The sequence below is a fragment of the Dunckerocampus dactyliophorus genome, chromosome 2, assembly GCF_027744805.1.
Source record: "Dunckerocampus dactyliophorus isolate RoL2022-P2 chromosome 2, RoL_Ddac_1.1, whole genome shotgun sequence".
Classification (NCBI taxonomy): domain Eukaryota; kingdom Metazoa; phylum Chordata; class Actinopteri; order Syngnathiformes; family Syngnathidae; genus Dunckerocampus; species Dunckerocampus dactyliophorus.
The window spans coordinates 45097500-45124180 of record NC_072820.1 but is presented as its reverse complement, the minus strand read 5'-3'; the positions used below and the strand labels follow the sequence as shown (position 1 = coordinate 45124180).

The 26681-nt window shown below is 42.9% G+C and overlaps 1 protein-coding gene across 3 annotated transcripts in view; it reads right to left on the bottom strand.

Moving 5' to 3' along the window:
* The window catches only part of rbfox3a (RNA binding fox-1 homolog 3a), a 592196-nt gene that overhangs the window by 487603 nt on the left and 77912 nt on the right, over positions 1–26681 (bottom strand). For all 3 annotated transcript variants that reach the window (XM_054768103.1, XM_054768106.1, XM_054768108.1), the window contains exon 3: positions 23504–23558. The gene's annotated coding sequence lies outside the window, so the exon portion shown is untranslated. The remainder of the gene's footprint in view (positions 1–23503; positions 23559–26681) is intronic.

The following is a 26681-nucleotide window of genomic DNA, read 5'->3' as shown; positions in this document are numbered from 1 at the left end:
CCAGACACTGTTCAGAGAGGTGTACCTTTTTTCTTCACTGTAAATCTTACCTTTAAGGTCCCACAAGTACTCAATAGGGTTTACGTCAGGTGAGCAAGGTAGTCATGTTATTATTTTTAAGACCTTTACTAGCTAGCCAGGCAGTGGAGTGCTTGGATGCATGAGATGGAGCATTGTCCTGCATAAGAATCATCAGAATCAGTCTTCTTGAATGATGCACACTTTTTCCTGCACCATTGTGTGAAAAAGCGGGTTTGGGAGTTGAGTTTGAGTCCATTTCCAACTTGAAAAGACCCAACAAGCTTATCTTTTAATAATTGCAGCCCTTACCAATACCCCACCTCCACCTTGCTGGCGTCTGAGTTGGAGTCGAGCTCTGTGCCCATCGCTGATGCAGCCAGGGGCCCATCCCACTGGTCCATCAGGAGTCACTCTCATCTCATCAGTCCATAAAACTGTTGAACAATCTGTCTTCAGATATTGGTCAAGTCATAGCCTTTCAACTTGTGTGTCTTGTTCAGTGGTGGTCGGGTTTCAGCCTTTCTTACCTTGGCCATGTCTCCGAGCACTGAACACCATGTACCGTACTTCTGGACACTCCAAGTAGATGACAGTTCTGGATTATGGGTTATGGAGGATAATGGGTTCCTGAGAGCTTTGATTTTTCTCAAATATCCGGTAGTTAATTTGCATGTTTTTCTTTCGACACGTTTCTTGCGACCCTTGTGTGCACTTGCAGCAAAACATTTAATGGTTCTGTGGTCACGTCCTAATATCTTGGCAATTTCAGTGCCAGTGCTGCATCCCTACGAAAGATGTTTTACAGTTCTTGACTTTTCACAGTCTGTTAAATCTCTTTTCCTGGCCCATTTTCCCAGAGGAAAATAAGCTGCCTAATAATTGTGCACACCTAATAAAGGGTGTTGATCTCCGAAGGCCACACACTCCCTCGGTACACACATGCACATCACCTGGTATGCTTAAACCCAATAGGCATTCAAGTTTATTCAGCTTGGGGTTGGAAAATATGCATAAAAATTAGAGTATGGTGAAAACACTGACTTGTCTAATAATTGAGCACACAGTGTAGTAATAGTAAATAAGCCTTTTAAGACATTTCATTGTGAACGGCTTTGGGTATCTTGTCTATTATTATTATTATTATTAAAAATTGTTTTTAGTGATTGTTACAATGATATTGTTAGGGGCTAAATGTATTTTGTATGATAGGGCGGTGCCACACACTTTTAATGACGGCTGTTGATGAAGCTCCGATGACTTTGTGTGATGACATTCAACAACAATGGTATGCAGTGTTTTGAGACTGAAGCAACCATCCATCCATCTTCCGCTTATCCGAGGTCGGGTCGCAGGAGCAGCGGCCTTAGCAGGAAAGCCCAGACTTCTTTCTGCCCAGCTACTCCATCCAGTTCCTCCCAGTGGATCCCGAAGCCTTCCCAGGCCAGTTGAGAGACATAGTTTCTCCAATGTGTCCTGGGTCTTCCCCGAGGCCTCCTACCGCTTGGACATGCCCTAAACACCTCCCCAGGGAAGCATCCGGGAGGTATCCTGAGCAGATGTCCGAGCCACCTCATCTGGCTCCTCTCAATCCGGAGGAGCAGCGGTTCTACTCCGAGTTTCTCCCAGACATTGCTTCTCACCTTATCTCTAAGTGGGAGCCCAGCCAGCCCACAGAGAAAACCAATTTCGGCCGCTTGTACCCACAATCTTGTCCTTTGGGTCACTACCCAAAGCTCATGACCATAGGTGATGGTAGGAACGTAGATCGACCAGTAAATTGAGAGCTTTGCCTTTCGGCCCAGCTCCCTCTTGACCGTAACAGACCGATGCAGAGTTCTCCAGAGTACTCCTCTTTGAGCTACCACCTTACTATGATGGAGGAGTTTGCGTGTCCCGATGATCCTAGGAACTAAGTTGACGGGGGCTTCTATGCCCCTGGTAGGACCCCCCAGGCAAAACAGCTCCTAGGTGAGGGACCAGACAAAGCGTAGCTCACATAGACCCTGATGACGAATATGATACATGGACCTAATTTCCCCCTTTGGACCCAGGCTTGGAGGTGGGGCACGGTAGTGAACGTCTGGTACCAGGCACAGCTCGAAGAGGCAACACGGGTCCCCCCTCCAATGAGTGGTGAGCGCCAAAGGGGTCGGGTGCAGAGTGAGTTGGGTGGCTGCCGAAAGTAGGGACCTTGGCGGTCCGATCCTCGGCTGCAGAAGCTAGACTGAAGCAATTAAAATGTATTATTCCAGTGTTTGTTTCCTACCTACTGCGCTTGTGATGGTGGACTATTTCTTACATTTTTGTTTGTATGTCTTATCATTTGTTTTTGGGTCACTTCACTTGGGAGAGCGCATAATGAGTCCACAAATGACATATAAAGAAACAAAAATGTTGACAGGAATATGGTGAGTAAATCATCGTCTGTTGAAAAAATGCATGTTGGGAGCTAATAAAGATGTTTACACTTAAACACAAACACACCTATGAAGAGACTGTGTGATACATTCTATTGGATTTGCATTTGAAAGTTGGTGCGGACAAGCAAATAGTCGCTGAAAAACCACCTCTGCTGCTCTGTTGCTGTATTCATGAAGAGCCGTGTGGGCTGGGAGACTTTCAAAGGTTGACATACAAGTGGAAGTAATTTAAAATCCCCGAAGGTGTCTCTCAATGAATGTCAATAGAAAACATAATATTGCTTTTCTTCAGGACTTTGAGATGAAGAATGATGTAGAGCGGGTGTAGCACAAACAAAACTGGAAGGCCTGACCAGTAAACAGTCTTCCCCCCAGCGTTTCCATTCATTTAATCTTGTGTCACATTTGAATGAATCACTGGGCCAGGTCTCATCAGCAGCATGTCACCGTATTTACAATGGATAACACTTCCCTCTGACGCCCGACTTGAGGATTAGTCAATATTTTTGTTGATATGCTGGCACACTCCCATAAAAATGGTGTACTCTTCGTGTCTTTGCAAGGGGGTATCAGCAGGGGAACAAATAATTAATTCCCCCATTTTATACTGTATCCGTTATAAGTGATCGTGTGTGCTTCCTGTTACTGTTACGGTTTGCTTTGTTCTATAAAGGGTCAGGTCCAGCAAAGGACTAGTTGAGACCCCTCGCTCTCCTTATGTTACTCTCTCTCCAATGTTTGATAGGTGAACCATTTGTTAAGAGCCCGAAGCTGCACTATTCTCTATACTTTGAGGAAGAGGTTGTAGGTTTGTAACTTTTTTGTTGAGCTTTGGGTTTTCAGGCAGGGAACTGCTGTTTCTTATTTTGGCACCAAGATTATTTCCATCTGAAAAATACCATACTGGTGTAAAGTAACTAACTACTGACGTTTATAATCTGAAGATACATGTGTTCTCTCATGAACTGAGCCTAACTGGGGATGTAACAGTGACTTTGCAACAAGACTCAGCTCTTTCGAACGGCTACCATTCTCAGTTTTGCTGCGTGACAGGGTGAACGTGACTGTAAACAACCCGCAAGCATACGTTTCAAACACGGAAAGTTGTTTAGATTTGTAAACGTAAGGATGTATGGTGGAACCTCCAAATGGCTCTGGAAGTCTACAATTTGGAGCTGAACAATATTCTCGGGGGGAAAAAAGGGAGTTGTCATAATGCATGACCCGAACATTAGCATATCTCGTGAGCACCTAAAGGATCAACTTTAAAGGTGCTGCTTCCAAGCTACACTTTTTTGATCGCCACCACCATCTACAGTTGTTACCAATAGTGGCTCCTCCCGACAAATCCCGAGGTGTTTCCAGGCCAGTTGAGAGACATAATGTCTTCAACGTGTCCTGGATCTTCCCTGTGCCCTGAACACCTCCCCAGGGAGGCGTCCGGGAGGCATCCTGACCAGATGCCCCACCTCATCTGGCTCCGCTCAGTGCAGAGGAGCAGCGGTTCTACTCTAAGTTTCTCCCGGATGACAGTGCTTCTCACTTTATTTCCTGAAAATGACTTTTACTTGGGATGGGATTTTTTTTTTGCTAAGGCCTCTCAATTTTAGAAATGAAAGACACATTCCATATGCTAAAGAACTAATCAGAACAAGACACTATTTAACAGAATGGACTGGGCTGCATGATGGAAAAATAAATGAAAAAGAACCTCCATTAATCATCGTAACTGTTTGCTCAATTATTTTTTTTCTGAGAAATCCTATACATAACTGAATGTAATGTACAAAAGACCCTTATAGTCTGCATGCTGACATTTATTAATAGCGACAATATAATGTAGAGACCTGATCACTGTGATACATCTGTGTTAAAGAACAGCAGACAACTTTGCAAGAAACCCCTTCAAGTTTGTCAAAGAGCATGGAGGAAACTGGTAGCGGATAAGGTATGCCATCTGGAGGAAACTGGAAGGAGTGCAAAGGTTGTCTCTTGCTAAGCAGGGGCAATGGGTGTGGTGGGACTGTCCTGAGGGGGAGCTTGAGGGAGCTCTGGGAAATGGAGGCATCCAACCTCCACCAGTGATATGTCAAAGATCCAACCTGTGCCCTCTGTCCAAGTCCAGCATTTCTCAAACACATGATGACCGTTTGCAATACCAGCCTCAGCCTTTCAAATTTTCCCACCAGTAGCAGCCATGAAAAGAAGCTTTTTTTGCAGAAGAAGCTTGTGCCGCAGTGATGGAGTCTTCAGAGGAGACTTTTCTCACTGATTCTGATCACTTTTCTGAGAGACAGGAGGACCCAGACGAATTTTCTCAGCAAACAGAGGGGCCTCTCAGCTCGGAGCAGGAGGAGGAAAAGGAGAACCAGAGGTTCAGTTGTTAGAGAAGGTTAAAGAAATTAAAGTTAAAGAAGGCTTCAGGGCAGCCCAGAAAGTCCAGCGGGCGTCTGCACTGTCTATGAAAGTTGATTTAGCTGCGGGATCGGGGCATCACCACTGCAGCAGTTGCTCAGAAATGGTAGCAGGCAGGTGTGAGTGCATCTGCACGCAGAGTAAGGTGAAGCCTTTTGGAAGATGGCCTGGTGGCAAGAAGGTTGCAAAGAAGCTACTTTTCTCCATGAGAAACATAACGGACAGACTGGTATTCTGCAAAAGGTACAAGTATTGGATTGCTGACGTCTGAAATAAAGTCATTTTGTCTTACGAATCCCCTTTCTGATTGTTTGGGGCATTCAGAAAAAAAGTCTGTCCAGAGATGAAAAGGTGAGTGCTACCATCAGTCCTGTGTCATGCCAACAGTAAATCATCCTGAGATCATTCATGTGTGGGGTTGCTTCTCAGCCAAGGGAGTGGGCTCACTCCAAATCATCTTGGCTAAGAACACAGCCATGAATAAAGAGACTGCAAAAGCAACTTTTCCAAGCCAGCCAAGAAGAGTTTTGGGGTTTTCTCTGAGTACTCACACATGACAAAACCATGCATGTTAGGTTAATTGGCGACTCTAAATTGTCCATAGGTATGAATGTGAGTGTGAATGGTTGTTTGTCTATATGTGCCTTGCGATTGGCTGGCGATCAGTCCATGGTGTACCCCGCCTTTCGCAGTCAGCTGGGTTAGGCTCCAGCATTACCCCCGCAACCCTAGTGAGGATAAGCGGCGTAGAAAATGGATGGATGGACATTTAGTTTGAGCACAGTGATAAACACGTTAACATGTCTGCCTCATAGTCAGTAGACTTGTGTTTTAATCATAGTGTTGAATCTTAGTTTGAATCTTGCAATGTTCTCCTTGTGTTTGTGTGGGTTTTCTCTGGGTACTACGGTTTCCTCCCACAGTACAAAAACCTGCATGTTCGATTCAGTGGAGACTCTAAACCAGGGGTCTCAAACTCGTGGTCCGCGGGCCATTTGCGAGCCACCAAATCGTATCTTGTGGCCCGCGACTGGACATCAAAGAGTAGTGTAACTGCAGCCCGCAACATCCGGGCAAGCTCAGTGTTACTTACACACTTAAAGGGGCAAGTAAACACCAACACTGAACTCACAGTGGTGTTATCACATGGATGTATTGTGAATTGTATCGTATCGTGAGGTACCCTGAGATTACCAGCCCTACTCCCAATACTTGATGCGACCCAGCCTCACCCAGACTCGCCCTCTACTGGCCCCCAGTGAAATTGAGTTTGAGACCTCTCACCTGAGGTCAGCTGGGATAGGCTCCAACTCATCTGTGACCCAAATGATGAGAAGTGGTATAGAAAATGGATGTATGGGTCGTTTGAGTGGTGAAGAAATTGATTCAATACACATGTACAGCAATGCTTGAGGGTGTAGTGTGGCTTGACAACAATCCAGGTACAGGTACGTAATCAGTGGAACACCACATTCATGCTTTAATAAAGGCATGCACATCCTCTCTCTAGTGGCTTTAATCCATCTAAGGTATTTCAGCCATTGGAGGTTTAATATAAACATTGTGACAACACAATCAGCCCTAGTCCTCTCCATCCTTCTCCCCATCTCTCCAATTGCATTTTCTGTCTCTTTCCCACTGGGCCAGATAATGAAATACATAAATGCAACATGATTTTTGAGACAGTGGGCTAAAGCGTTCCTCCTCGATGCCATTCTACCTTTTGATGTTTGTGTTTTTTCAAAACAAAAACACAGAGCAGCCGATGAATAATGGAGCCAAGCTCCAAACAGCCACCTTCTAATCCAGACAGGCCTACAGCAGAGTGCTTCAAAGCTTTATGATCTTGCAACACCGCTGCAACACGACAATTATCATATTCAATCACAGCCGCAGCGGCAGTTTCATGTGATGAAAGCAAGTGACCCAACTCATGATCCCACCAACACAACAGAATTATTATTTTAAGGCTTTTCCTCTTTGGTTATTTGTTGAGAAGGGGAAAGCAACTGCATAAATTTGAAAACTGAGTGAGCCAACAAACACCTATGGTTATTTTGGCAAATTACAATTTTAGCCCAAAATAACCCAGTCCCATTTCTGCTTAAAAGAAAATCATAGGGGATATATCATAAACCAAGTGGAAAACATACAGTGGTGTGAAAAAGTGTTTGCCCCCTTCCTGATTTCTTATTTTTTTGTATATTTGTCACACTTAAATGTTTCAGATCATCAAACAAATCTGAAAGGTCACTTTCACAAACAGTGTTCTAAGTTTTTTTAATTTTAATTTTAAGTATTTATTATTATTATTATTATTTTTTAATTAATTAATTTTTTGTTACTTTTTTTAATTATTATTTTTTCTATGTTTTTGAAAGCGAACGTTAAATTATTCGGAACTCGTCAGAAGGGGGCTTATCCCAAGTGACGTCAGCACAAGGGTGTGGTCTGTATCACACACGCCGAACTTAGCACTTCGTTCTCCAGACAAGGTCTACCCGGAGCTGCTCACAGCTTACGGTGCACCGTTCTCGTTCTCTGCTACACTGCTGATGGGGATGTCAGACAACTTCATGTAAAAAATTTTGAAGTAAACCTTTAAACCGGCGGTTCTTGCTTGAAACCCCTCCAATTTGGCTGAATTACAACAATTCTGCAAAAATGAGTGGGTCAAAATTCCTGTAAGAGACTCATTGCAAGTTATCGCAAACGCTTGATTGCAGTTGTTGCTGCTAAGGGTGGCCCAACCAGTTATTAGGTTTAGGGGACAATCACTTTTTCACACAGGACCATGTAGGTTTGGATTTTTGTCTCCCTTGAAAGTAAAAAGTTTCATTTAAAAACTGTATTTCGTGTTCTGTTGTGTTGTCATTGACTAATACATTTGTTTGATGATCTGAAATATTTAAGTGTGACAAACTTCAAAATCAGGAAGGGGGCAAACAAACATTTTCGCACCGCTGTAAATGGTTTTCACTGTACTAAGAAAATATTTTTTGAATTGTTTTCTGAGGAGTGTTACACTTCCTGCCCCTGAACCGTAGTACTACTGCATAATTATCACTCAACACTGATGTTATGGAGAATCTAAGTTGGAGAGAGCCTCATTGAAAGCAATCAACATGCCAAGGAATAATTAATTGTCTTGTGAAATAAGCAATATGACTGAGTAGGAGTTTCCATTAGGTTAATCATGTCCAGTGCCAATCTACCAGACATTATTTAATTGAACCGCATGCACTTCTTGCACAACACCGCAGATGAATACACAATATGATTGACAGAACTGACAATAACTGGATGCATCGTCAGAGCTGGATTGTTTGTTCAAAGGAATGCAATGACGCCTTTTACATCTGACTTTTTTCTTGTTTTCCCTGTGAGCCTGTTTATCTTGTACCGCAATTGCTTCCATCAGCTGCTCCTCATTCTCTGTTCTTGAGATAAGACTGTCTTCAAGGAAAAATGAAGTAATGATGAACAATCTTCGCCAAACTCGAAATAGAGAGAGTATGGACCTCCTACTTTATGGTGGTTATCTATTTTAACATGAATTTAGACGGCTTTGCTAAGCCACCTAACTGTACTACCTGTGATTCAAGTGATAAAACATTGGACCACACCATTATGTTGCCTTCTGGGGTTTTCAAAGTGTCATGCATGCCTCCCTGGGGGCGCCAGAGCTCTTTAGGGGCGGCATAATGAAAACTGTAGTTTTGCCTTTAACTCACCAGATAGCGACAAAGACCGGTAGATGACTTCAAGGCACATAATCCCAGAGCTACTGAACCTTATAGCTGCTCAGCTCCCACCAGTGGGCAAACAGTGGACATTCTTCTCAGATGAGATATCAGTTCATATTGGTTTACCTATATCTGTGCACAAGTGAGGATCTGCTCCACACACAGCTACAAGCTTGCTATCTCAGTATGTCCGTTGTCTAGAATTATTTCCAAGTTTCGCCCTTGGACTGTAAAATTGCAAATTGACTTGGTGAGTAAGGCGTGCTCACACACAACGTTGAAATAATCAGCAACAATTGCGCTGATTGTATTCGTCCAGAGTGTCATACTTGGCACTTTTTTAATTGTATTTGTCTTATTTTGTGTTTATTTCTGAAATGTATCCTGTGCCATCATAGTAAAAGAATGATAGAATGTGTTCGCAACATTAGTTTGAGGAGAGAGCTGCCACCTAAATTGGCATCGGAAATGAAGTGCTGGACATTATCAGATATCGGTATAAAGGCAATCTCGAGCCACTCTAAAATCTCTTAAAGTATTTCAGTGTTCACATCAAACACACAGTCAGTGTGTTCAAACGTATAATTAGGTTTACAATGATACAAATGTTTCTATACTAAGAGATTTTTTTTTAAATATTTAGGCTAAAAGTATGAATCAGATGTACTGAATGTTGAACAGATGATATTTACATTTATGTATGTTTTTTTTTGGCTTTTCAGAGAGAGGCCCACAATGTTAGACTTTGAAAACCCCTGGATGAGACAAATATCAGGAGCATTCAGAAAGAAATAGCTTTATTTTGGGAAAAAAACACACACACTATAAAAATAGGTGGATTGTTCAATTATAAATTATGTGGATGGCTTGCAACCAGCCCAGGGTGTACCCCGCCTCTCGCCTCTCTCAGTGAGGGTAAGCGGTATAGAACATGGATTGATGGGTGGATGGCTTGTGGGGCTCCTGAAGCAGCTGACAGGCAGGCCAAGCGGCACGTGGCTTCGGTGGTGTTCAAGACAATAACTGCATGATTTTCAGTTGTCCTCGAAGAGTCTCTGGCAAATCATCCGACGCCTTGGAAAGGGGAAGCATTGCACGGAGGCCTTCTGACCTCGACTGACGACATAGTCGGGCAGTGGAAAGAATACTTTGAGGCCCTTCTCAATCCCAGTGACATACCTTCCATAGAGGAACCACAGTCTGAAGAAACAAACGTGGACAGGTCTATCATGGTGGCTGAGGTATCTGAGGTAGTTAAAAAAATCCTCAGTGGCAAAGCTCCGGGGGTGGATGAGTTTCACCCTGAATTCCTCAAGGCTCTGGTTGGTGAGGGACTGTCTTGCATTGCGTGGAAGTCGGGAACAGTACCTCTGGATTGGCAGATTGGCAGGTGGTGGTCCCCCTTTTTAAGAAGGGTGATTGGAGGGTGTGTTCCAAGTACAAGGGGATCACACTCCTCAGCTTCCCTGGGAAGGTCTATTCCAGAGTGCTGGAGAGAAGGGTACGACCGTTGGTCGAACCTCAGTTACAGGAGGTGCAATGTGGTTTTCACCCTGGTCGCGGAACACTGGACCAACTCTACACCCTTGCAAGGGTACTGGAGGGTACATGGGACGTTTGCCCAACCACTCCAAATGCATTCGACTCTTATCCCTCGTGGTGTCCTGTGGGCGGTGCTCCAGGAGTATGGGTTCATGTCAAATTTGGCCCTTGTGCAACCAGAGCAGAAGCCTGGTTTGCATTGTCAGGAGTCCAGTGGATCCCCGCATATTAGTGGTTCAGACAACCCCACAAATTTGTGGATTTTTGGTAACTTTTCTGCATTGGAAGCTACTGGAACACCAGTGAAACCTTTGCCACTGTTTTTGGTAATCACAGTACACTCACCCCTCGTTTATCGCGGTTAATTGGTTCCAGACCCGACTGCGATAAGTGAATTTCCACAAAGTAGGATTCAATATTAATAAACAGAATATTTTCATAGAGCATAGAAAACTCGTTTCTGACCTTATAAATAGGTTGGGGTTTTTTGAGTCCTGTAAACATGAAAAAACATCCCTGTAGTCACCTTTACACTCCTATTAGTTTTTGCTTACGCTGCATTGAGCAACCCTGATGTGAAACCTACGGGATCACTGCAGGGACGTAAGGGACGGCCACCGCTCATTGCATACAGCAAGCTATTGTGCTACCTTGTTAGCCTCCAATTAATTTGTTCTCAATTTAAAGTGTTTCAAACGGAGTGGGGAAAAAGGACAAAGTAAGCCAAAAATGAACCACTTCCACACAGAATGGAGGGAGAACTTTTTTTTTCACTCATGTTGGACATGCTATGGCTGACTACCTGCACTGCTGTATCTAAGGTATTGTAATGGCTCATCAATGCTGCCTAGTGACCTGAATATTACATATACTTCTCTGTCAGCATTTTTTGGTTAATAATAGGCGATCATTTATTTATTGATTAATTTATTTGAAAAAACGCGATAGAGGGACCAATGTTCGAACCGCCATATAGCGAGAAACAACTGTACTTGCAGAAATTCCAGACAAAGACAGGGAGATCATGCAAACGCCACACAGAGGTCCAAGCTGAGATTTGAATCCAGAACCTTCTGACTGTTAACCACTTTCCGTCCAACGTCTTATGTTTTTTTTGTATTTTAATGATGGCACAACATTGTTTGTTCTGCAACATTGGCTACAGTTGTTAAATGAAGTTGACAACTCAGACAGAATAACGTACATGTTTCATAAGAAGGCCTCACAAACACATGCAAATTAGCGTGAAATTACAATGTCATCATTCATATAAATGACAATGTGAGAGGAGAGGCAATTCATTATTTACAACAAAGGCTGTTAAAGGCTACAAAACATAAAACCACAAACAAAAACAAAACAAAATGGGGGAGACACAGATGAAGCCTGAAATTACGAATTCTGCCAGAAGGAAGAAACAGTAAAAGCTGTTATCTCAGCTTGTTCTTATGATAAATTCAAATAACTTACACTTGTAAATAATGTAGGCATTATCAGCACGACGCTTGCTGATAAGGAAGCAGCACCACCCTCTCTCATTTCCTTGCAAAGTTCTGAAGGATGCTTGACCACTCAGTCAGAGGGCGTTGAGAAACTACGTATAAACCTACGCACAAAATACCATTTATAAACTTGCTGTAGTTTGCAATAAACCAAAACTACAACAATTTAAATAACTCAACACATCCAGTTTAATAGACGAATGTTGCTTTTAATTGGCCAGCTATTAGAAGTTTGTACATTTTGAAAGTTAGTTTACAATGGAGGTTGAAACACAGAAAATATAAAAACACTTGAAATAAGATGAGTTAGTTTTATTCCCAAACCATTTTCACTGCTATACTTTTGAAACCAAATTAAGTGAACACAGTAAACTAGGTCTTTTGACTGTGCTTCTTCATAACTGCGGCAGCACGGTGGCCTACTGGTTAGCATGTTGGCCACACAGTCAGGAGATCGGGAGGATCTAGGTTTGAATCTCTGTTTGGGTATCTCTGTGTTCTCCCCGTGCATGGGTTTTCTCCAGGTACTCTGATTTCATCCCACATTCCAAAAATATGCATGTTAGGTTAAATCAGTGCTTCTGAAATAAGTTATGATGAGTATGCAGTTCATTGGTTTCTTGTACGGTGGTCAATTTCTCAGACTAGAGCTGTCCTATCTAGTCTGACTAGTGTTTGTCCCATCTAGTCATTGAGCATGAACTGATGAAGGCTGCTGGGATGAGAGGTGAAACGTCTTCTAAGACAACCTGAACAGTCCAGTTGCGATTCAGTGCCCGAGAATACAATGACCTGGATGAATGAGAATATTCACACTTTTTGACGATAATGTTGAAATACTTGCTATCTCTTCTTGGCTCCACATTTTTTTCAGAAATCATGAGATCATTACAGAGGCGAAAGCACTTAGTGGTTCTTTTTCTGTCTTAAAGCCAATTGATGTGTCAAATGTGTTTTTGGGGTAGGGGTAAAGTACATAGTGAGTGCAGAATATCTTACTTCCCCTGGAAGAGTTAAGTGCTTGCAAATGTACCCTGCAGCGTCAACACTGGCACTACTGGCTTCAGTCCTCATTACCATAATGAAATTTAGCTGCAGAGACTGATGAATGGATGAGAGGAAAGGTGATGAGTGAGAGAGAAATGGGGTAGAAGAGAGAATGTGAAAATACATCAAAGCAGCGCAACGCAATAATGTACAGTGAAACGCTCCAGATTTCGTAGAATTGAAAAGTATTGCCACAAATATGACCCGGTTTTCGTACACTGTCTCAGTTATCGTATGCAAATAAACCAATAACAAACCAGTCAAGTGCCCAAACAAAGCATCCACACATTGGTTACTCAATCTCTATGAAGAATGGAAAGTGGTTCTTTTAGAGTTGGGACCCAATAGACCGATTCCAGCCAGGTAATCCTGTTCATCCATCTCTGTGTTTGATAGTCTTCAATAAAAGGTAAGAGGTCATGTTAAATGTTAAATTTATCCATTTCATTCTTTATATATATGTCTCCCAAGGCATACAGGTCCTGGGTGATGGGCCAGACAAAAAGAGTGATTCAGAAGACCCTATGAACAAGGACAAAAGGAGGGACCACACATTGGATGGACGTAAGACACCGGGGCCTCATCCTGGAGCAAGGCCCGCGGAAGGGGCTCTCCGGCGAGCGCCTGGTGGTTGGGCCTTCACCTGTGGCGCCCGGCAGGGCCCAGCCTGAAGAAGCCACAGGGGATTTTTTTGATAGCGCTGCAAACCCTTGATGTTTTCTCAATGAACTTCATGAGGTTTTCACCTGAAATGGTTTTCACTTCAGGTGTGCCTTGTCAGGGTTGTATAGTACTTAGTGGAATTTCTTGCCTTATTAATGGGGTTGGGACCATTGGGTTGTGTTGTGTGTGTCCAAACTTTTGGTCTGTACTGTACCTTCCATAGAGGAAGCAGAGTCTGAGGACACAAACACGGACCGTTCCACCACCGTGGATGAGGTATCTGGGGTAATCAAAAAACTTCTCAGTGGTAAAGTTCCGAGGGTGGGTGAATTTCACCCTGAATTCCTCAAAGCACTGGATGTTGACGGACTGTGTTGAAAGTTGGAAACAGTACTTCTGGATTGGCAGACCGGCATGGTGGTCCCCTTTTCAAGAAGGTTGACCAGAGGGTGTGTTCACAGGGTGATCATACTTCTCAGCCCCCCTTGGACAGTCAATTCCAGAGTGCTGGAGAGAAGGGTACGACCGTAAGGAGGTACAATGTGTTTTTCATCATGGTCGTGGAACACTAGACCAGCTCTAGACCCGACCTACAACACTCTGGTGGGATTGTGTCTCACAGCTGGCCTGGGAGCACCTTGGTGTTCTCCCGGTGGAACTGAAAGACTGCTGCTCCTGCGACCTGGAGCCGGGTAAGTTGAAGAAAATGGATGGATAGGATGGGTGAGTGACTTATTAGCATTTTACTATTGTGACAAATATGTCATGCCAGCCTTTCCATATTTTCCTAGCTTGTTTTATATTAATTCATTGGAGAAATATAGTAAGAACCTTCTGTAAAACCAGGAAGATTATTCCAGCTAGTTGGTGGAAAGTCACAAACGTTCCAGTTTTTGTTGTGTGCCTATTTTATTTGGATTCATACGTCTTGGTGGTTGATGATTTGGTTGTGTTACCCCATGATGCAGAGACATGGCAGTAGGTGCGCCCAATAAAGTCTTTGTATGCAGAGCAACAAAAACAGCCGACAGGGTCTCAAAAATGCCGCAAAAAACTGAGGAAGGTGGTGCAAAACAAGGGATGAAAAATAGAAAGCATTGTAGAAACGGGTAAAATAAGATACGATAAAGGCATACCTCCAGCAAGGGAAAAAAAATAATCACAGCCGAGAAGGAAGGTCACGAGGAACTAGAAAGACGGGGAATAGTAAACTAACAAATACTGGAAGGTCAAGGCAGGCAAGATTCATCAAAATTCCAGGCCTGTCTAAGAAAACACAAAAATACGAATTAGTCAAAACACAGCGAAACACACAATGAAGCCATGTTGCCCATTTAAAGGTACTAATTACAAATTAACCACAGCTGAGCCCACTGGCGGACTTAGCAATTTTGGGGCCTAAAGTGAACATAGCCAGGGGCCCTCGTCATGTGTTCTTTTAACATAAAAAAGCAGGAAAGGCAGCCTCAAAGGCCCTATCAATATATAACCTTGCACTAAATTCATACGGGGTGAACAGAATGAGAGAATAACGTTTCACATGTAAAACCAGTGTCAAAATGCCAGATATTTATTAACAAAAACAACCCAGACGTCATCACAACAGGTGTGTGTTTCAGAGAGAAGATGAACGATTATAATGCAACAAAAGCAATTACTAAACAACATATGCCAACAGTCATAACTACACAAAGTGTCAGGAGGAAGGAATGGAAATCGGGAGAAATGAATTGTTGGCGAAGATGACTTTGTCATGTGCTGTGGTGTTGCTTTGCTGCCGCCTGTCTGCCTTGTTTTGCAGTGCACCGCTGGACCTGCAGGGGCGGAGCTGTCAGCGCACACCTGTCACCAATTATCTCTACTGGCTCTTAAGCAGACTCCTCGTCGCCAGATTGTATGTTCATGCACACCTGCTCTCCGCTCCGCTCCGCTCTGCCTGCCTGCCCTCGTGGTGTAGCTAGCATTATCTGCATTCTGGCTTTTAGCTTTTTGCCTTGCTGCCATGTTACTCCCTGCTTAGTTTCCTCAGCAGCGGTTTTCAGTTAAGTACCTGCTGGTTCTTTATCCTGCTTGGCTTTTGCAGCAGCGCCTTACTTTTGCTCGTCGCTACCTTTTCCCTGCAAGTGTTTTCTGTTTTGTATAGGTTTTTGGAGCTTTTAGGACTGCTTGGTGCCGCCTTACTTGTGATTATCGTTGCCTCACTGTGAGGACACTTTTTGGGGGTGTTCATGTGTGTGTCAGAGAGAGAATGAGATTATCCAGACATGAATTTATGAGACTGGAAGTCGGCTCACAGTCCGCGGTAGTTCGCGCCGGCTCGTTGACATTTTTTCTACCGACACGCTAAAGAATCTTGAGACCTTCGACAATGAGGCAAGTTATATTTTGGCGTCCTCTTACAACCCGCTCTGGTAAATTTGCTTCATTTTAAGTAGCTTCTCACAAACTCACGACGTCTCCCTCTTCGATGTTCAATGGCGGTTGGCAAAAAAAACGTAAAGGTGCATTACCGCCGTCATCATGGAACAGTCCATTATAGTGTGGGGGAGAGGGGGTTGATTATATGAAATTAGATTTCAGAAGGCTTTCTTTTTTGTTCTGTTATTTGTTTAGTATGCTAACATAATTATACATGAATATGCTGGTTGGGGCGGGGGCAGCTGGTTGGGGGCCCCCTATTGGTTGGGGGCCTAAGGCAAATGCCTACTTTGCCTTAATGGCGGTTCCGCCCCTGGCCGTGCCCCACAGTCCTGCCAACCACAGTAAAGAGGTGCCATTCAGAACAAAAGGAAATGGAGGAACATAAACATAGCACAAAACAGAAAATATGGGCAAAACTGAGAAACTAAACTAAAGGTCCATCAACATGACCGATTAGGTTTGTACAACTGGTATTCAACCCGGCTCCAAATTGATAGAATAAATGGAATAATTCCACTCTGAAGTTGACACATATTTACAGTTGATACATATTTACTAAATGTATTTACATATTTAGTAAATGCAGTGAAATACATACTTCAATTTACTGCGCAATAGTTGCGATTACTTGAAACCTGCACTTCTGCATTGAGTTGAAACGGAGCGCCTGCATGGCTGCATCATCATGCTGCGCCACCTATAACCCGACACATGAAGAGACAGAAGGAGCCACACAACCGGCATGTGCATGAATCATGGATTCGAGAGCAGCCTTTTGCTGCCTTTGGTCAGAGAGACTGATAGTTTCCATCACGAGCGACGGGTTAACCTTCTCTGGGTGTCGACTCTGACCTACAGAGATTTACAGCCTGCGTAATATCACAAGCAGCGGCCACTCACACAAAGATTCCACACTGCACCGATAACTGAGTCCTGACTGAATGATGGCAGAGGACAAAAGATGTGCATTGGGTTAGTGCTGAGAGAACATATGGATCGGGAAGAGAAAGATAAGTGTATTATTTTAGTGACGCTTGTACTTTAAGTGGACATCTGAGTTGGCGTCATGGGGACATAATACAATACAGCCTTCACTTACTTTATTTATGGCTGTGATTGTAAAAGGTGTTCAAGGTGTGTGTCTGCTGCCTCTGTCAGTGGGTGATAGGTCCTTAATCATCAGGGGCACACTGGAAACAGTGTGTGTGTGTGTGTGTGTGTGTGTGTGTGTGTCCATGTACAGTGTTTTTGATAGTTATAATGAGCAAAAGTAAACCACAGTACATTTTAGCAAGAAGTTATGCAAGCTATGCAAAAAGGACATGACTGCTATCGGTTTCTATCAAACTAAAGTATGGTAGTTGATTTTTTTCCTCTATTAATCTGTTCACGTAAATCAGAAGCACAACAAACGTCGTCTTAAGTACTGTAATTCCCAGTGTATAAGCCGCTACCCTTTTCTCATGGCTATTTTATGGCTAAAACTACATTTCCCATGATGTGTGCTGCTTCAGGAAGTAGTGACGAGTGAAGTGGAAGCTCATAAGTCTTGTGCAGCGATCTCTGTTACATTTTAAGTAAGGCTGATCAAGTGTAGCTTACTACAGTTTCTGTTTGGACTGCCAACCAGGTCCACTATCACCAAAAAAAAAAAGGCTGGACTACTGCGGATGCCTCAATCTAAATGGCTAATTTGCCTCAACACAAATGTGACTACAAGTGCCACAATGAAAGAGAGTGAGACAGAGAGAGAGAGAGAGCGAGACTGACAAAGTGTGTGACGAAGAAATGATGAGGTTAATCCAATGAGGTTCATTTGGTCTACCATTACACATTTACAGACCAGAGTTAGCTAGTTTTTCATACCTGACTGTATGAACTGTTTATAATAAATTATGAGGTTGGTCGATTATGATGCCGAAGAAGACTGCTTTAGTGGTTTTAGTTCCCAGGAGGAGGATGATGAATGGGTTTTCTGGTAGGCTACTGTTGAACTAGTCATAATACACTCACTATTTGGCACTGTTTGGGGAAAAGAGCATTTATTTAATCAAAAGTTTAAAAAATCTTTCCATGTAAAATCTTTTTTTGTACTAAATATCCCATGGTATCATGTCTTAGAGACAGGTGCGGCCTCCTGTATATTCTGTACATTATGTACAAATGTTTTTTTCCTCTTTAAATTTAGTGGGTGCGGCTTACATACCACTACACTCTATAGTCTGGAAATTATGGTACATACAAATATACTGTATCCCTAAAGCTATATCACACAATAGCTCAATTCATTATGGCAATATGTTATGAGTTTGACTTCTTTCTATGCCCTGTGGGGCCTTTTCTGAACATGACAAGTGTTCTGTTGCCTCATAGTTACAACGGAAGACCTCCCCATGCTCAATCTGTCTACTTTTTTTGAAAATTTCATATGTCTCACATAATTGGCCTCCGAGTGGTAACTGGCTCCATCTGTTTAGGTAGTTTTAGTGGACGTGTGCAACTGACAGCGTCCCCAGGGTTTTTTTCCCCAGACCTCTGAGCAGATATGAGTTGCAGTTGTGTTGCTCATTAAAGAATCAGATGATGTACGAGATGTACAGGTGAAGCAGCTGGAGAAGCAGATCAGCACCGTGGACAGCGACCACTCCCTGTTCCGGCTACCTTGCTTTGGTTTGCACAAAAATGAATGTCTCTCACGCACACACATGCACGCACGTGTGCAGCAAAGCCGTCTATAACGTGATGTCTCCTCTACAGTTACATTTGGGGTGTATACATGGAAGAGTGCGGTGTATGTGTGCGTGTACATCAGGGGTGTCCAAAATGCTGCCCGGGGCCATTTGCAGTTCGTGGCTGTTTTTTTTATTGGCCCATGGCACATTCTAAAACGCAATTATACAAGAAAACAAGAGCAAAAATGGAAAAAAAAAAAACAGCAGTAATTTTGAAGTTAAAATATTAAAGCCAAAATATTAGGAGAATAAAATCATAATATTGCGAGAAAAAAATTATAATTTTACAAGAAAAGTCATAATTTTATTAAATTAAAGTCATAATATTATGAGGAATAATAAAATTTTTAGAAGCATAAACTTGAAATATTAAACTTGAAAATTTGGGAAAAAGATGTAATATTAAAAGAATAAAGTAAAAATATATGGGAATAAAGTAGGGATGTCCGATAATATCGTCCCACCGATATTATTGGCCCGATATTGGCATAAAAATGTAATATCGGTAGATATTATATATGATATGTGAAAAAATCTTAATAATTACATCATCTTGTTACATTACCTTATCATTATTTTATGTATTAATAAATCATATATGGAATACAGGAAGTGAATAAAATGTACTGCACAAGATGTGGAACAGATGGGGGGGTAGGATTAAATCAACTTTACTCCTTCCGTACTTCAGCTGTCCCCTAATTTTAATTGCATCGTTAGCTGTCATCCACATACATCGCTATCATATACAGTACATGGGTGGCCTGCATGCTGCTGTGGTGCCTTCGGGTTGTTGCGCTGTGGTGGCTGCTGGGGGGCCGGGCTGTCTGGTGGGGTGTGGCTTGGTCCTGCTCGTGGGGGCCGTGGGCCTGGGTGGCAGGCAGGGGATGGGGAGCTTGTGCCCTGGGGTTGGGACTGCCGGTGGGTGGTGCCCTGTTCCTGGTTGGGATTGCCTCTCTGCGGCTGTTGGGGGGCTGGTCTTTGTGCTGCCTGCCCCTGTGGGCCCGGTGGCTTTCTGGCGGTGGGGGCTTGGCCTGGCTATGTGGGGCGGAGCTTGCTGGGTGGTGGGAGGCAGCCCCTCTCCTTTCATGCATTCTCAGTGACAATTACACACTCGCGCACCTTTTATATACATGAAACCTTGCACCCATACAGAGATACCTGTACACATGTACATATGCACACTCACAGTACATACGTACTTCCCTACTATACTCACTGAGTTAACCAGGGTGTTATTATGTTGTTGGTTCATTACAGCGACAGTGATGTCAGCAATATGCTGAGGAGACTGAGGTCCTTTGGTGTGTGCAGGACTCTTTTACGGACCTTTTATGACTCTGTGGTGGCCTCAGCCATCTTCTATGCTGTGGGCTGCTGGAGAGGGGGCAGCACGGACAGGGACAGGAGCAGGATCAATAGGCTGATCAGGAGAGCCAGCTCTGTCCTGGACGGTCCTCTGGACTCCGTGGAGGAAGTGGGGGAGAGAAGCATGTTGGCTAAGCTGACATCCATCATGGACAACACCTCTCACCCGCTACATGACACTGTTGTTTCCCTGGGCAGCTCCTTCAGCAGCAGACTGTTACACCCACGGTGTAAGAAGGAGAGGTTCCGCAGGTCCTTCATCTCGACCGCTGTCAGGCTCTACAACACCTGCACCACCTGAACCATGTTGTAGACACTATGTATTCTTTACTTGCGTATCTTGCTTGCTGCTGTAACAAGTGAATTTCCCCGCTGTGGGATAAATAAAGTACAAATACAAATACAATATGATTATAGTTTTTACAATGATGTGCATTACAGTTATTCTCATTGTGATCACTATCATAGTTAATAATTTCATTACTACTATTGTGTGACTGTTTCAATGCCGTATTATCATTGTGGTTGTTGATATTATTTTGTCCTCTCCGTCAGGGTCTTTATAGTAGTCACAGACATTTGCTGATGTAGTCCTGTTTGTTTCTGTTGTTTTGTTATTTTTGTCACAATTGTTGTTGCTGCTGTTGTCCTTGTCTCTGTCTTTTTTGTCCTCCTCTTGTCCCCGCACAACCTCTGTTTTCTTTTCTCTTCTTCTCTATCCCCTCCTGCTCCGGTCCGGCCACTCCAAATTTGCATAACAACAAAACATCAAAGTCAAATAAATTCTGTATAACAGGGGAAGTGTATCTCACACTTTCCCCTGGCAGAGCAAATCTGTTGAGTACGTGAGGGCATTTAGATCATCAATACTATCTGCCCTAATGGCAGGACAGTAAACTTCTTTCTACTCCTTTTGGACATGTGGAACTGTGCACTGAATTATGTGATGTATTCCATTTTAACGTGCATGCAAATGAAAACCGATTTAAAAAATTGCCGAATATAGTTGTAGGCCTATGGGCTTCCGTATTGGCCATCGTCGAGGCAACCGGCGCGGCCACCACGCGGAAACACCTCGTCAAGTCCTGCGGCACACCTCGCAGCCGGAACCGGCCCTCGACACGCTGCAACAAAAAAGCCAATGTCGGACAGCTCTAGAATAAAGTCATAACATTACAGGAAAAAGAAAATGTCAATGATTAAATATTTGGGAAGAGAGCAACAAAATGGAAAAACAAGCCAAAAAAGTGTAATTTAAGTAGAAAAAGTTCATACTAAGCTTTTTCACTGATATCATAAAGCTGAGATGCAGTTTTTTCTTTAAATATACTGTATATATAACTTCTAGCATACAGTAGCTATGTGGATTGGTATACAAAATGTAAAATACCAAAGTGGCCCTTGCATCCTTTCATTTTTCAGTATGCATTTGGTTGGGGGGGATTGGGCGGATAGTGTACAAAAGTGCACACATGCAAAGGGGAACTGACTGCATCGCATTCGCTCCTCCATAGTTAAATTTAACAAACTTGTATAAGAGAAAGCAATAGAGAGACTCCAAATTAATTCTTAAATCAAAATAAAGATCGCTCCTCCGCACACAATACAGACAGCAGACGAGAAATTGCGACAATGTAGAGACAGAAATGGCATGTAAATAAGAAATATAAGATAAGGCTCTTTAGGTTCTTTAATAAATGATAATAATAAATAACTGTGAGGGGGACCAGCCCAGAATTACAAGGGAGGAGCTGGCTCCAAAGAGTAGGGACCACAGTCATCCAAGAACACCATTAGCACATTTTGCTGTCAAGGTGGTCTTCGGGTTACGTACGAGTTCCGTTCCTAGACTGTGGTGTAGGTCAAGTGTTGATGTGTTTGTATGTCGAATATTATACTTAAATTGAACCTAAACTAACTCCCAAGTCACTCGCACTGTACACATAACACGAGAAGGGCAAAACACAGTAATAAAGCACTAAAAAGAAGATTGAAATGAAACAGTAGCCTTTAATCCCTGTGGTTTATTCGGCGGAGGAAGTAGAAGAGGCAGAAGGTGCTGACGCAGCAGGTACAGGATCACTTGCAGGCCTTTCTACCTTCTTAAAATGCAGTATGGTCCCAGGCTAGTTTGGAAGGTAACCTCCTTTTCTCCACAAGAGTGCAAGCAACCTTTCATCTCTATAATAAGACCGCTACGTTGCTTAGCTATCACTGCCTGTTTCATAGGAGCAGATCCTTTTACATGGCCACGGATACGATCATTATCCTTAATGATAGACGTCACAGTTGAAGGTCTACGACCAAAAATGCTGCCAATATTGGTGGGCGTTTCTCCTCTCTCAGAGCTTCTGATGATGTCCATTTTCGCTTTTCTTTTTCTCAGTGCATTTCTTTAAAGAAGCCATTTATGTCAAAACAAGAAAGGCTCCCCCTAAACAGATGAGGAGGTTTGCGCCACCACCTATCGTCTGCTTACAAGTGTCCTGACACCTCTCCCCCAAAGATTGTCTTATTCAACAGAGAGAGTGGCCACTAATGAGTTGTGCCACCGGGTAGGCAAACATCTTATTGTTATGCAGCACAGTTGTAAGCCACAATAACAACAGCCCTACTCTGATCACCCCCAGGGGACACACCCACCAGGGACATAAATAGGAAAACTTCGCACCTAAAATGTTATAAATGAAGAAGCCTTTTGGACAAAACGTCTTCAACAAACAAGAGTCCAGTTGCCTCGATTCAAACTTTTGACATGACTTGGGCCATGACTTGGATGACTGAGAATCTACACAGACACCCTAGACCTGGTTTATTCTAATGTAAAAGATGCATATAAAGCAGAGACCATCCCTCACATAGGCATCTCAGACCACATTTCATTGATGATCACACCAACATACAAACCCATGGTACAACAGAACAGGCTAGTGATCAGTGAGGTCAGAATTAGGGCCACAAGAAGCAAAGACAGCCCTGCAGGATTGCAGGATTGCATTGACACAACACACATCTTCAATGTATGACAATGTGACAAACACACAGCATTTGTCATTAGTTACATTAGTGACGGTAGTGAAAACAACAGAGGCGGCTGAAAGTGTGCACCTTGTTGAAGGAACAGAATGCTGCATTCATATTCAGGGACCATTCAGGCTCTGCACTGGCAAGGAGAACACTTAAGTATGGAATTAAGGAAGCAAAGTGACAGTACACACAAAGACTGAATGTGGTTTATTGACCACAGGGACTTGAGGTGCCTGTGGCAGAGATTCACTTCTATCACGGACTGCAAACTGTCCCCTTTGCAGTCGTGTAACTCCGATCCCTCACTTCCAGACAAGTTAAATACATTCTATGCACACATTGAGACTAAAACACTCCACAAGAATTGGCACCCCGTACCCACCAGCACCAGATGACCAGATGGCCACCGCTCAAGTATGGAAGACCATTGCCAGCATCAACCCAGGCAAGGCTGAAGGGTTGGACAGCATCCCTGGGCATGTCCTTAAGGTTCTTAAGAAGTGTAATGCAAACCAATGACTGCGATTTAAGTCAATCACAAGCATGGTAGAAGAGGGGGAGAAAATAAACAAACTGATGGTAAAATGCTGCATACTTACAGAACGATGTCAGCGAGGTGGATAGGTCCTAATATGTCTTCACTCGTATGCAAACCTGTGGAAAAGCAAAGGCAAGAGAGTTGAGCAGATTTACATTTTTCAGAGAGATAGATGTGTAAAGTTTACAGTACATACTGCAGTGTTTTAACTGATGGCAGTTTATGTTCCGTTGCTACGACAGATTGACTTATTTATTAATTGATTTATTAATAAGAGTGTGCCCTTTGTCACAGCATCTACCATGGACTATGAATTCCAAGCCAGAATATTTTCATGCATATATAACCCAAAGACATTATGACAGCAGATCCAGGAAGACAAGGCTTTGATACAGAGTAGAGTGAGTGGGGGTCCGTTTACAGTAATTTGAGCCAATGTGACGGAGAGGGACAGAGAAGCAATCTTTCTATGACAAATTTCTGCAGAAAATTTACACGCTCTGTATGCGTGCATGTGTGCGTGTTTGTGTCGATGATCGTAAGTAGTGATGTGCGGATCGATACTGAAATATCGATACTTCTGATACCAGCTCTTCATGCTCCGAAGTCGATTCTCAAATCAAAATACCCATACTTTCAATACTTCAGTCATTTGAGGTAATGCTTGTCTGAAACGTTTGCCCATTGAAACGTTCACCGATTGTAAATGGAGCCATGTTTGTGAATAAACTTTTCATTCTTAAAGTAGTTCTTTATAATTAATCATGTATTTTAGTCATTTTCTTTTTGTATTGTTTACCATTTTCGCATATTTTATATGATTTTGTCCTCTGTATAGCTTGGCTATATTGCAAATCACCCCCCTACCTCAATATACTTCATATTGATATGAAAAACACTAATTTTCAAAATGTACCAGACATATTCGGTGAAGTTGCAAAGTATCGGTATCGGATCGGTATTGCCGATACCTGCCTGAATTTTCACATGTGGTATTGCACATCATTAATCGTAAGCCATCCTTCTAAAGCTATAAACCTTGGAGGAAAAACTGTAAACGATAATAAACTCTCAGCGTTACAGCAAAATTTCGATGACATTAATGCCTTAAGGGAATAATTGTCCTCTCATTTTAGAGTGTGGAGACATTTGTAGCAATAAGCAATAAAAACAACACTGAACAGTAATATAAAGTTCTGACAGAAGCACTATCATAACATGAAAATGTCCATCTGGTCTAGCAAAAAAGGTGATTGAGGGTCACCATGGCAATGACAGAGACACGTTTCTTAGTATCTGCTACTTTGACAAAGCCTTAAATTCGACAGTCAGAGATTCCGGGGGCCAAATTTGTCATGTTTTGAAGATCACAATGATAACAACATTGGATATTAAATCATGTCCAACCTTCAAGACTGTGCAGCTCATCAGCAGGCAAACATGGGCAATGTTCCTTGAGGGAGAAGCCCATTCACAGCCAATCCTACACTGTCAATAACATGATTTATTGACTGTATTACTCCAACCAAATTTACAAATGAAGCTGGTCCCATTCCCAGCCTCTGCCTGCCTGTGAATAACACACTGGGGGAATTCATGCAGACCTTGACGTAACTCTTGTGGATATTAATATTTTTTCCCCCTACCATTGTTATTTATTTACCACAAATCCGATGCGCTTTTCCCTGTGGTACTGACAAAATCCATCCTGTCAGATTTATGCGGTTAACCAAGATAGTGGCCACCAGAGTTTGACAGTTTGTATGTCAGCTGCATGGGAGAGTTTAGGAAGGTAATGAGAGTGCTGCACAAATGTTAGTATGGGCCTACTGAGCCATGTTGTTGTTGTTGTAGTTGGAAAAACCACAGAAGACAGCCACAAGCTCAAAGTAATCTTATATTGATGACTTAGTTTTTGTTGCTACTTTTGTGGCTCCAAATCCAGCAAAGACTACAGTGGTGAAACACCAGCCAGTGCCTCAAGTGGCGGAGCAAGTAAAATCCTTCCTTTGGTTTTTGTTTGGCTATTATTGCAGGTTTATACTTACCTTCTCAATGACTGCAGCACCACTCACGATAAAAAGTCGGCATCAATCAGCAGGTCCCCCGAAAGTCAGCTGGCTTTTGACCAGTTAAAGGAAGTCTTGATTAATGTACCTACGCTGACTTCTCATGTCCCTTCAGGCTATACACTGATGCCAGTTTTGATGGCCTCGGTGTGTTACTTGTACAAGTACAGTGAGAGTAAAAGACAGTAATTGCCTATGCTAGCCGCAGCCTTCCTCCAGCAGAGCATAATGATCAGAACTATAGCTTGTTTAAGCTGGACCTGTTAGATTTGAAATGAACAGTAATAGAGAAATTTAAAGACTACCTCTATGGTGTGGAGTTTACCATTTTCACAGATAACAACCAGTTGGTGCTTCTTGACAGCAGCAGAGCGACGTTGGGAGGCCCAACAGGTACATTTGAGATACACCATCGGATATTGCCCAGGTGCTCAAAATGGAAATGTTGTCACTTTATCCAGGCTACAAGAGCAGAAGGGGGAGGTGGTGCAGGTAGACCAAGTAATGGCTGAAATAGATAGAGACCTGGAAGGAGCGCCAGACACAACACCCAGATATTGCCCTACTCCGCCAGTAAAAGGAGTAACAAGTGCCACGACCAAAGGTGTCTTCATCACCATTAGACAGCTACAATGGTGTGAAAAAGTGTTTTCCCCCTTCCGGATTTCTTCTTTTTGTTTGTCACACTTAAACAAATTAGAGTACGTACTAAAAATCATAAATGAAAGTTTTTATTATGAAGGAAAAAAAAAAGCCAAACCTACATAGCCCTGTGTGAAAAAGTGATTGCCCTCCCCACCGTGCAACATTACTTAACTGTGGTTTATCATACCTGAGTTCAGTTTCTCTAGTTATAAAGCCATTTATAAAGCTTTGGGACTCCAGCAAACCACAGTGAGAGCCATTATTAACAAATAGCGAAAACATGGAACAGTGCTGAACCTTCCCAGGAGTAGCCGGCCAACCAAAATTACTCCAAGAGTGCAGCGACGACTCATCCAAGAGGTCACAGAAGACCCCACAACATCTAAACAACTGCAGGCCTCACTTGCCTCAGTTAAGGTCAGTGTTCATGACTCCACCATAAGAAAGACACTGGGCAAAAATGGCCTGCATGGCAGAGTTCCAAGACCAAAACCACTGCTGAACAAAAAGAACATTAAGGCTTGT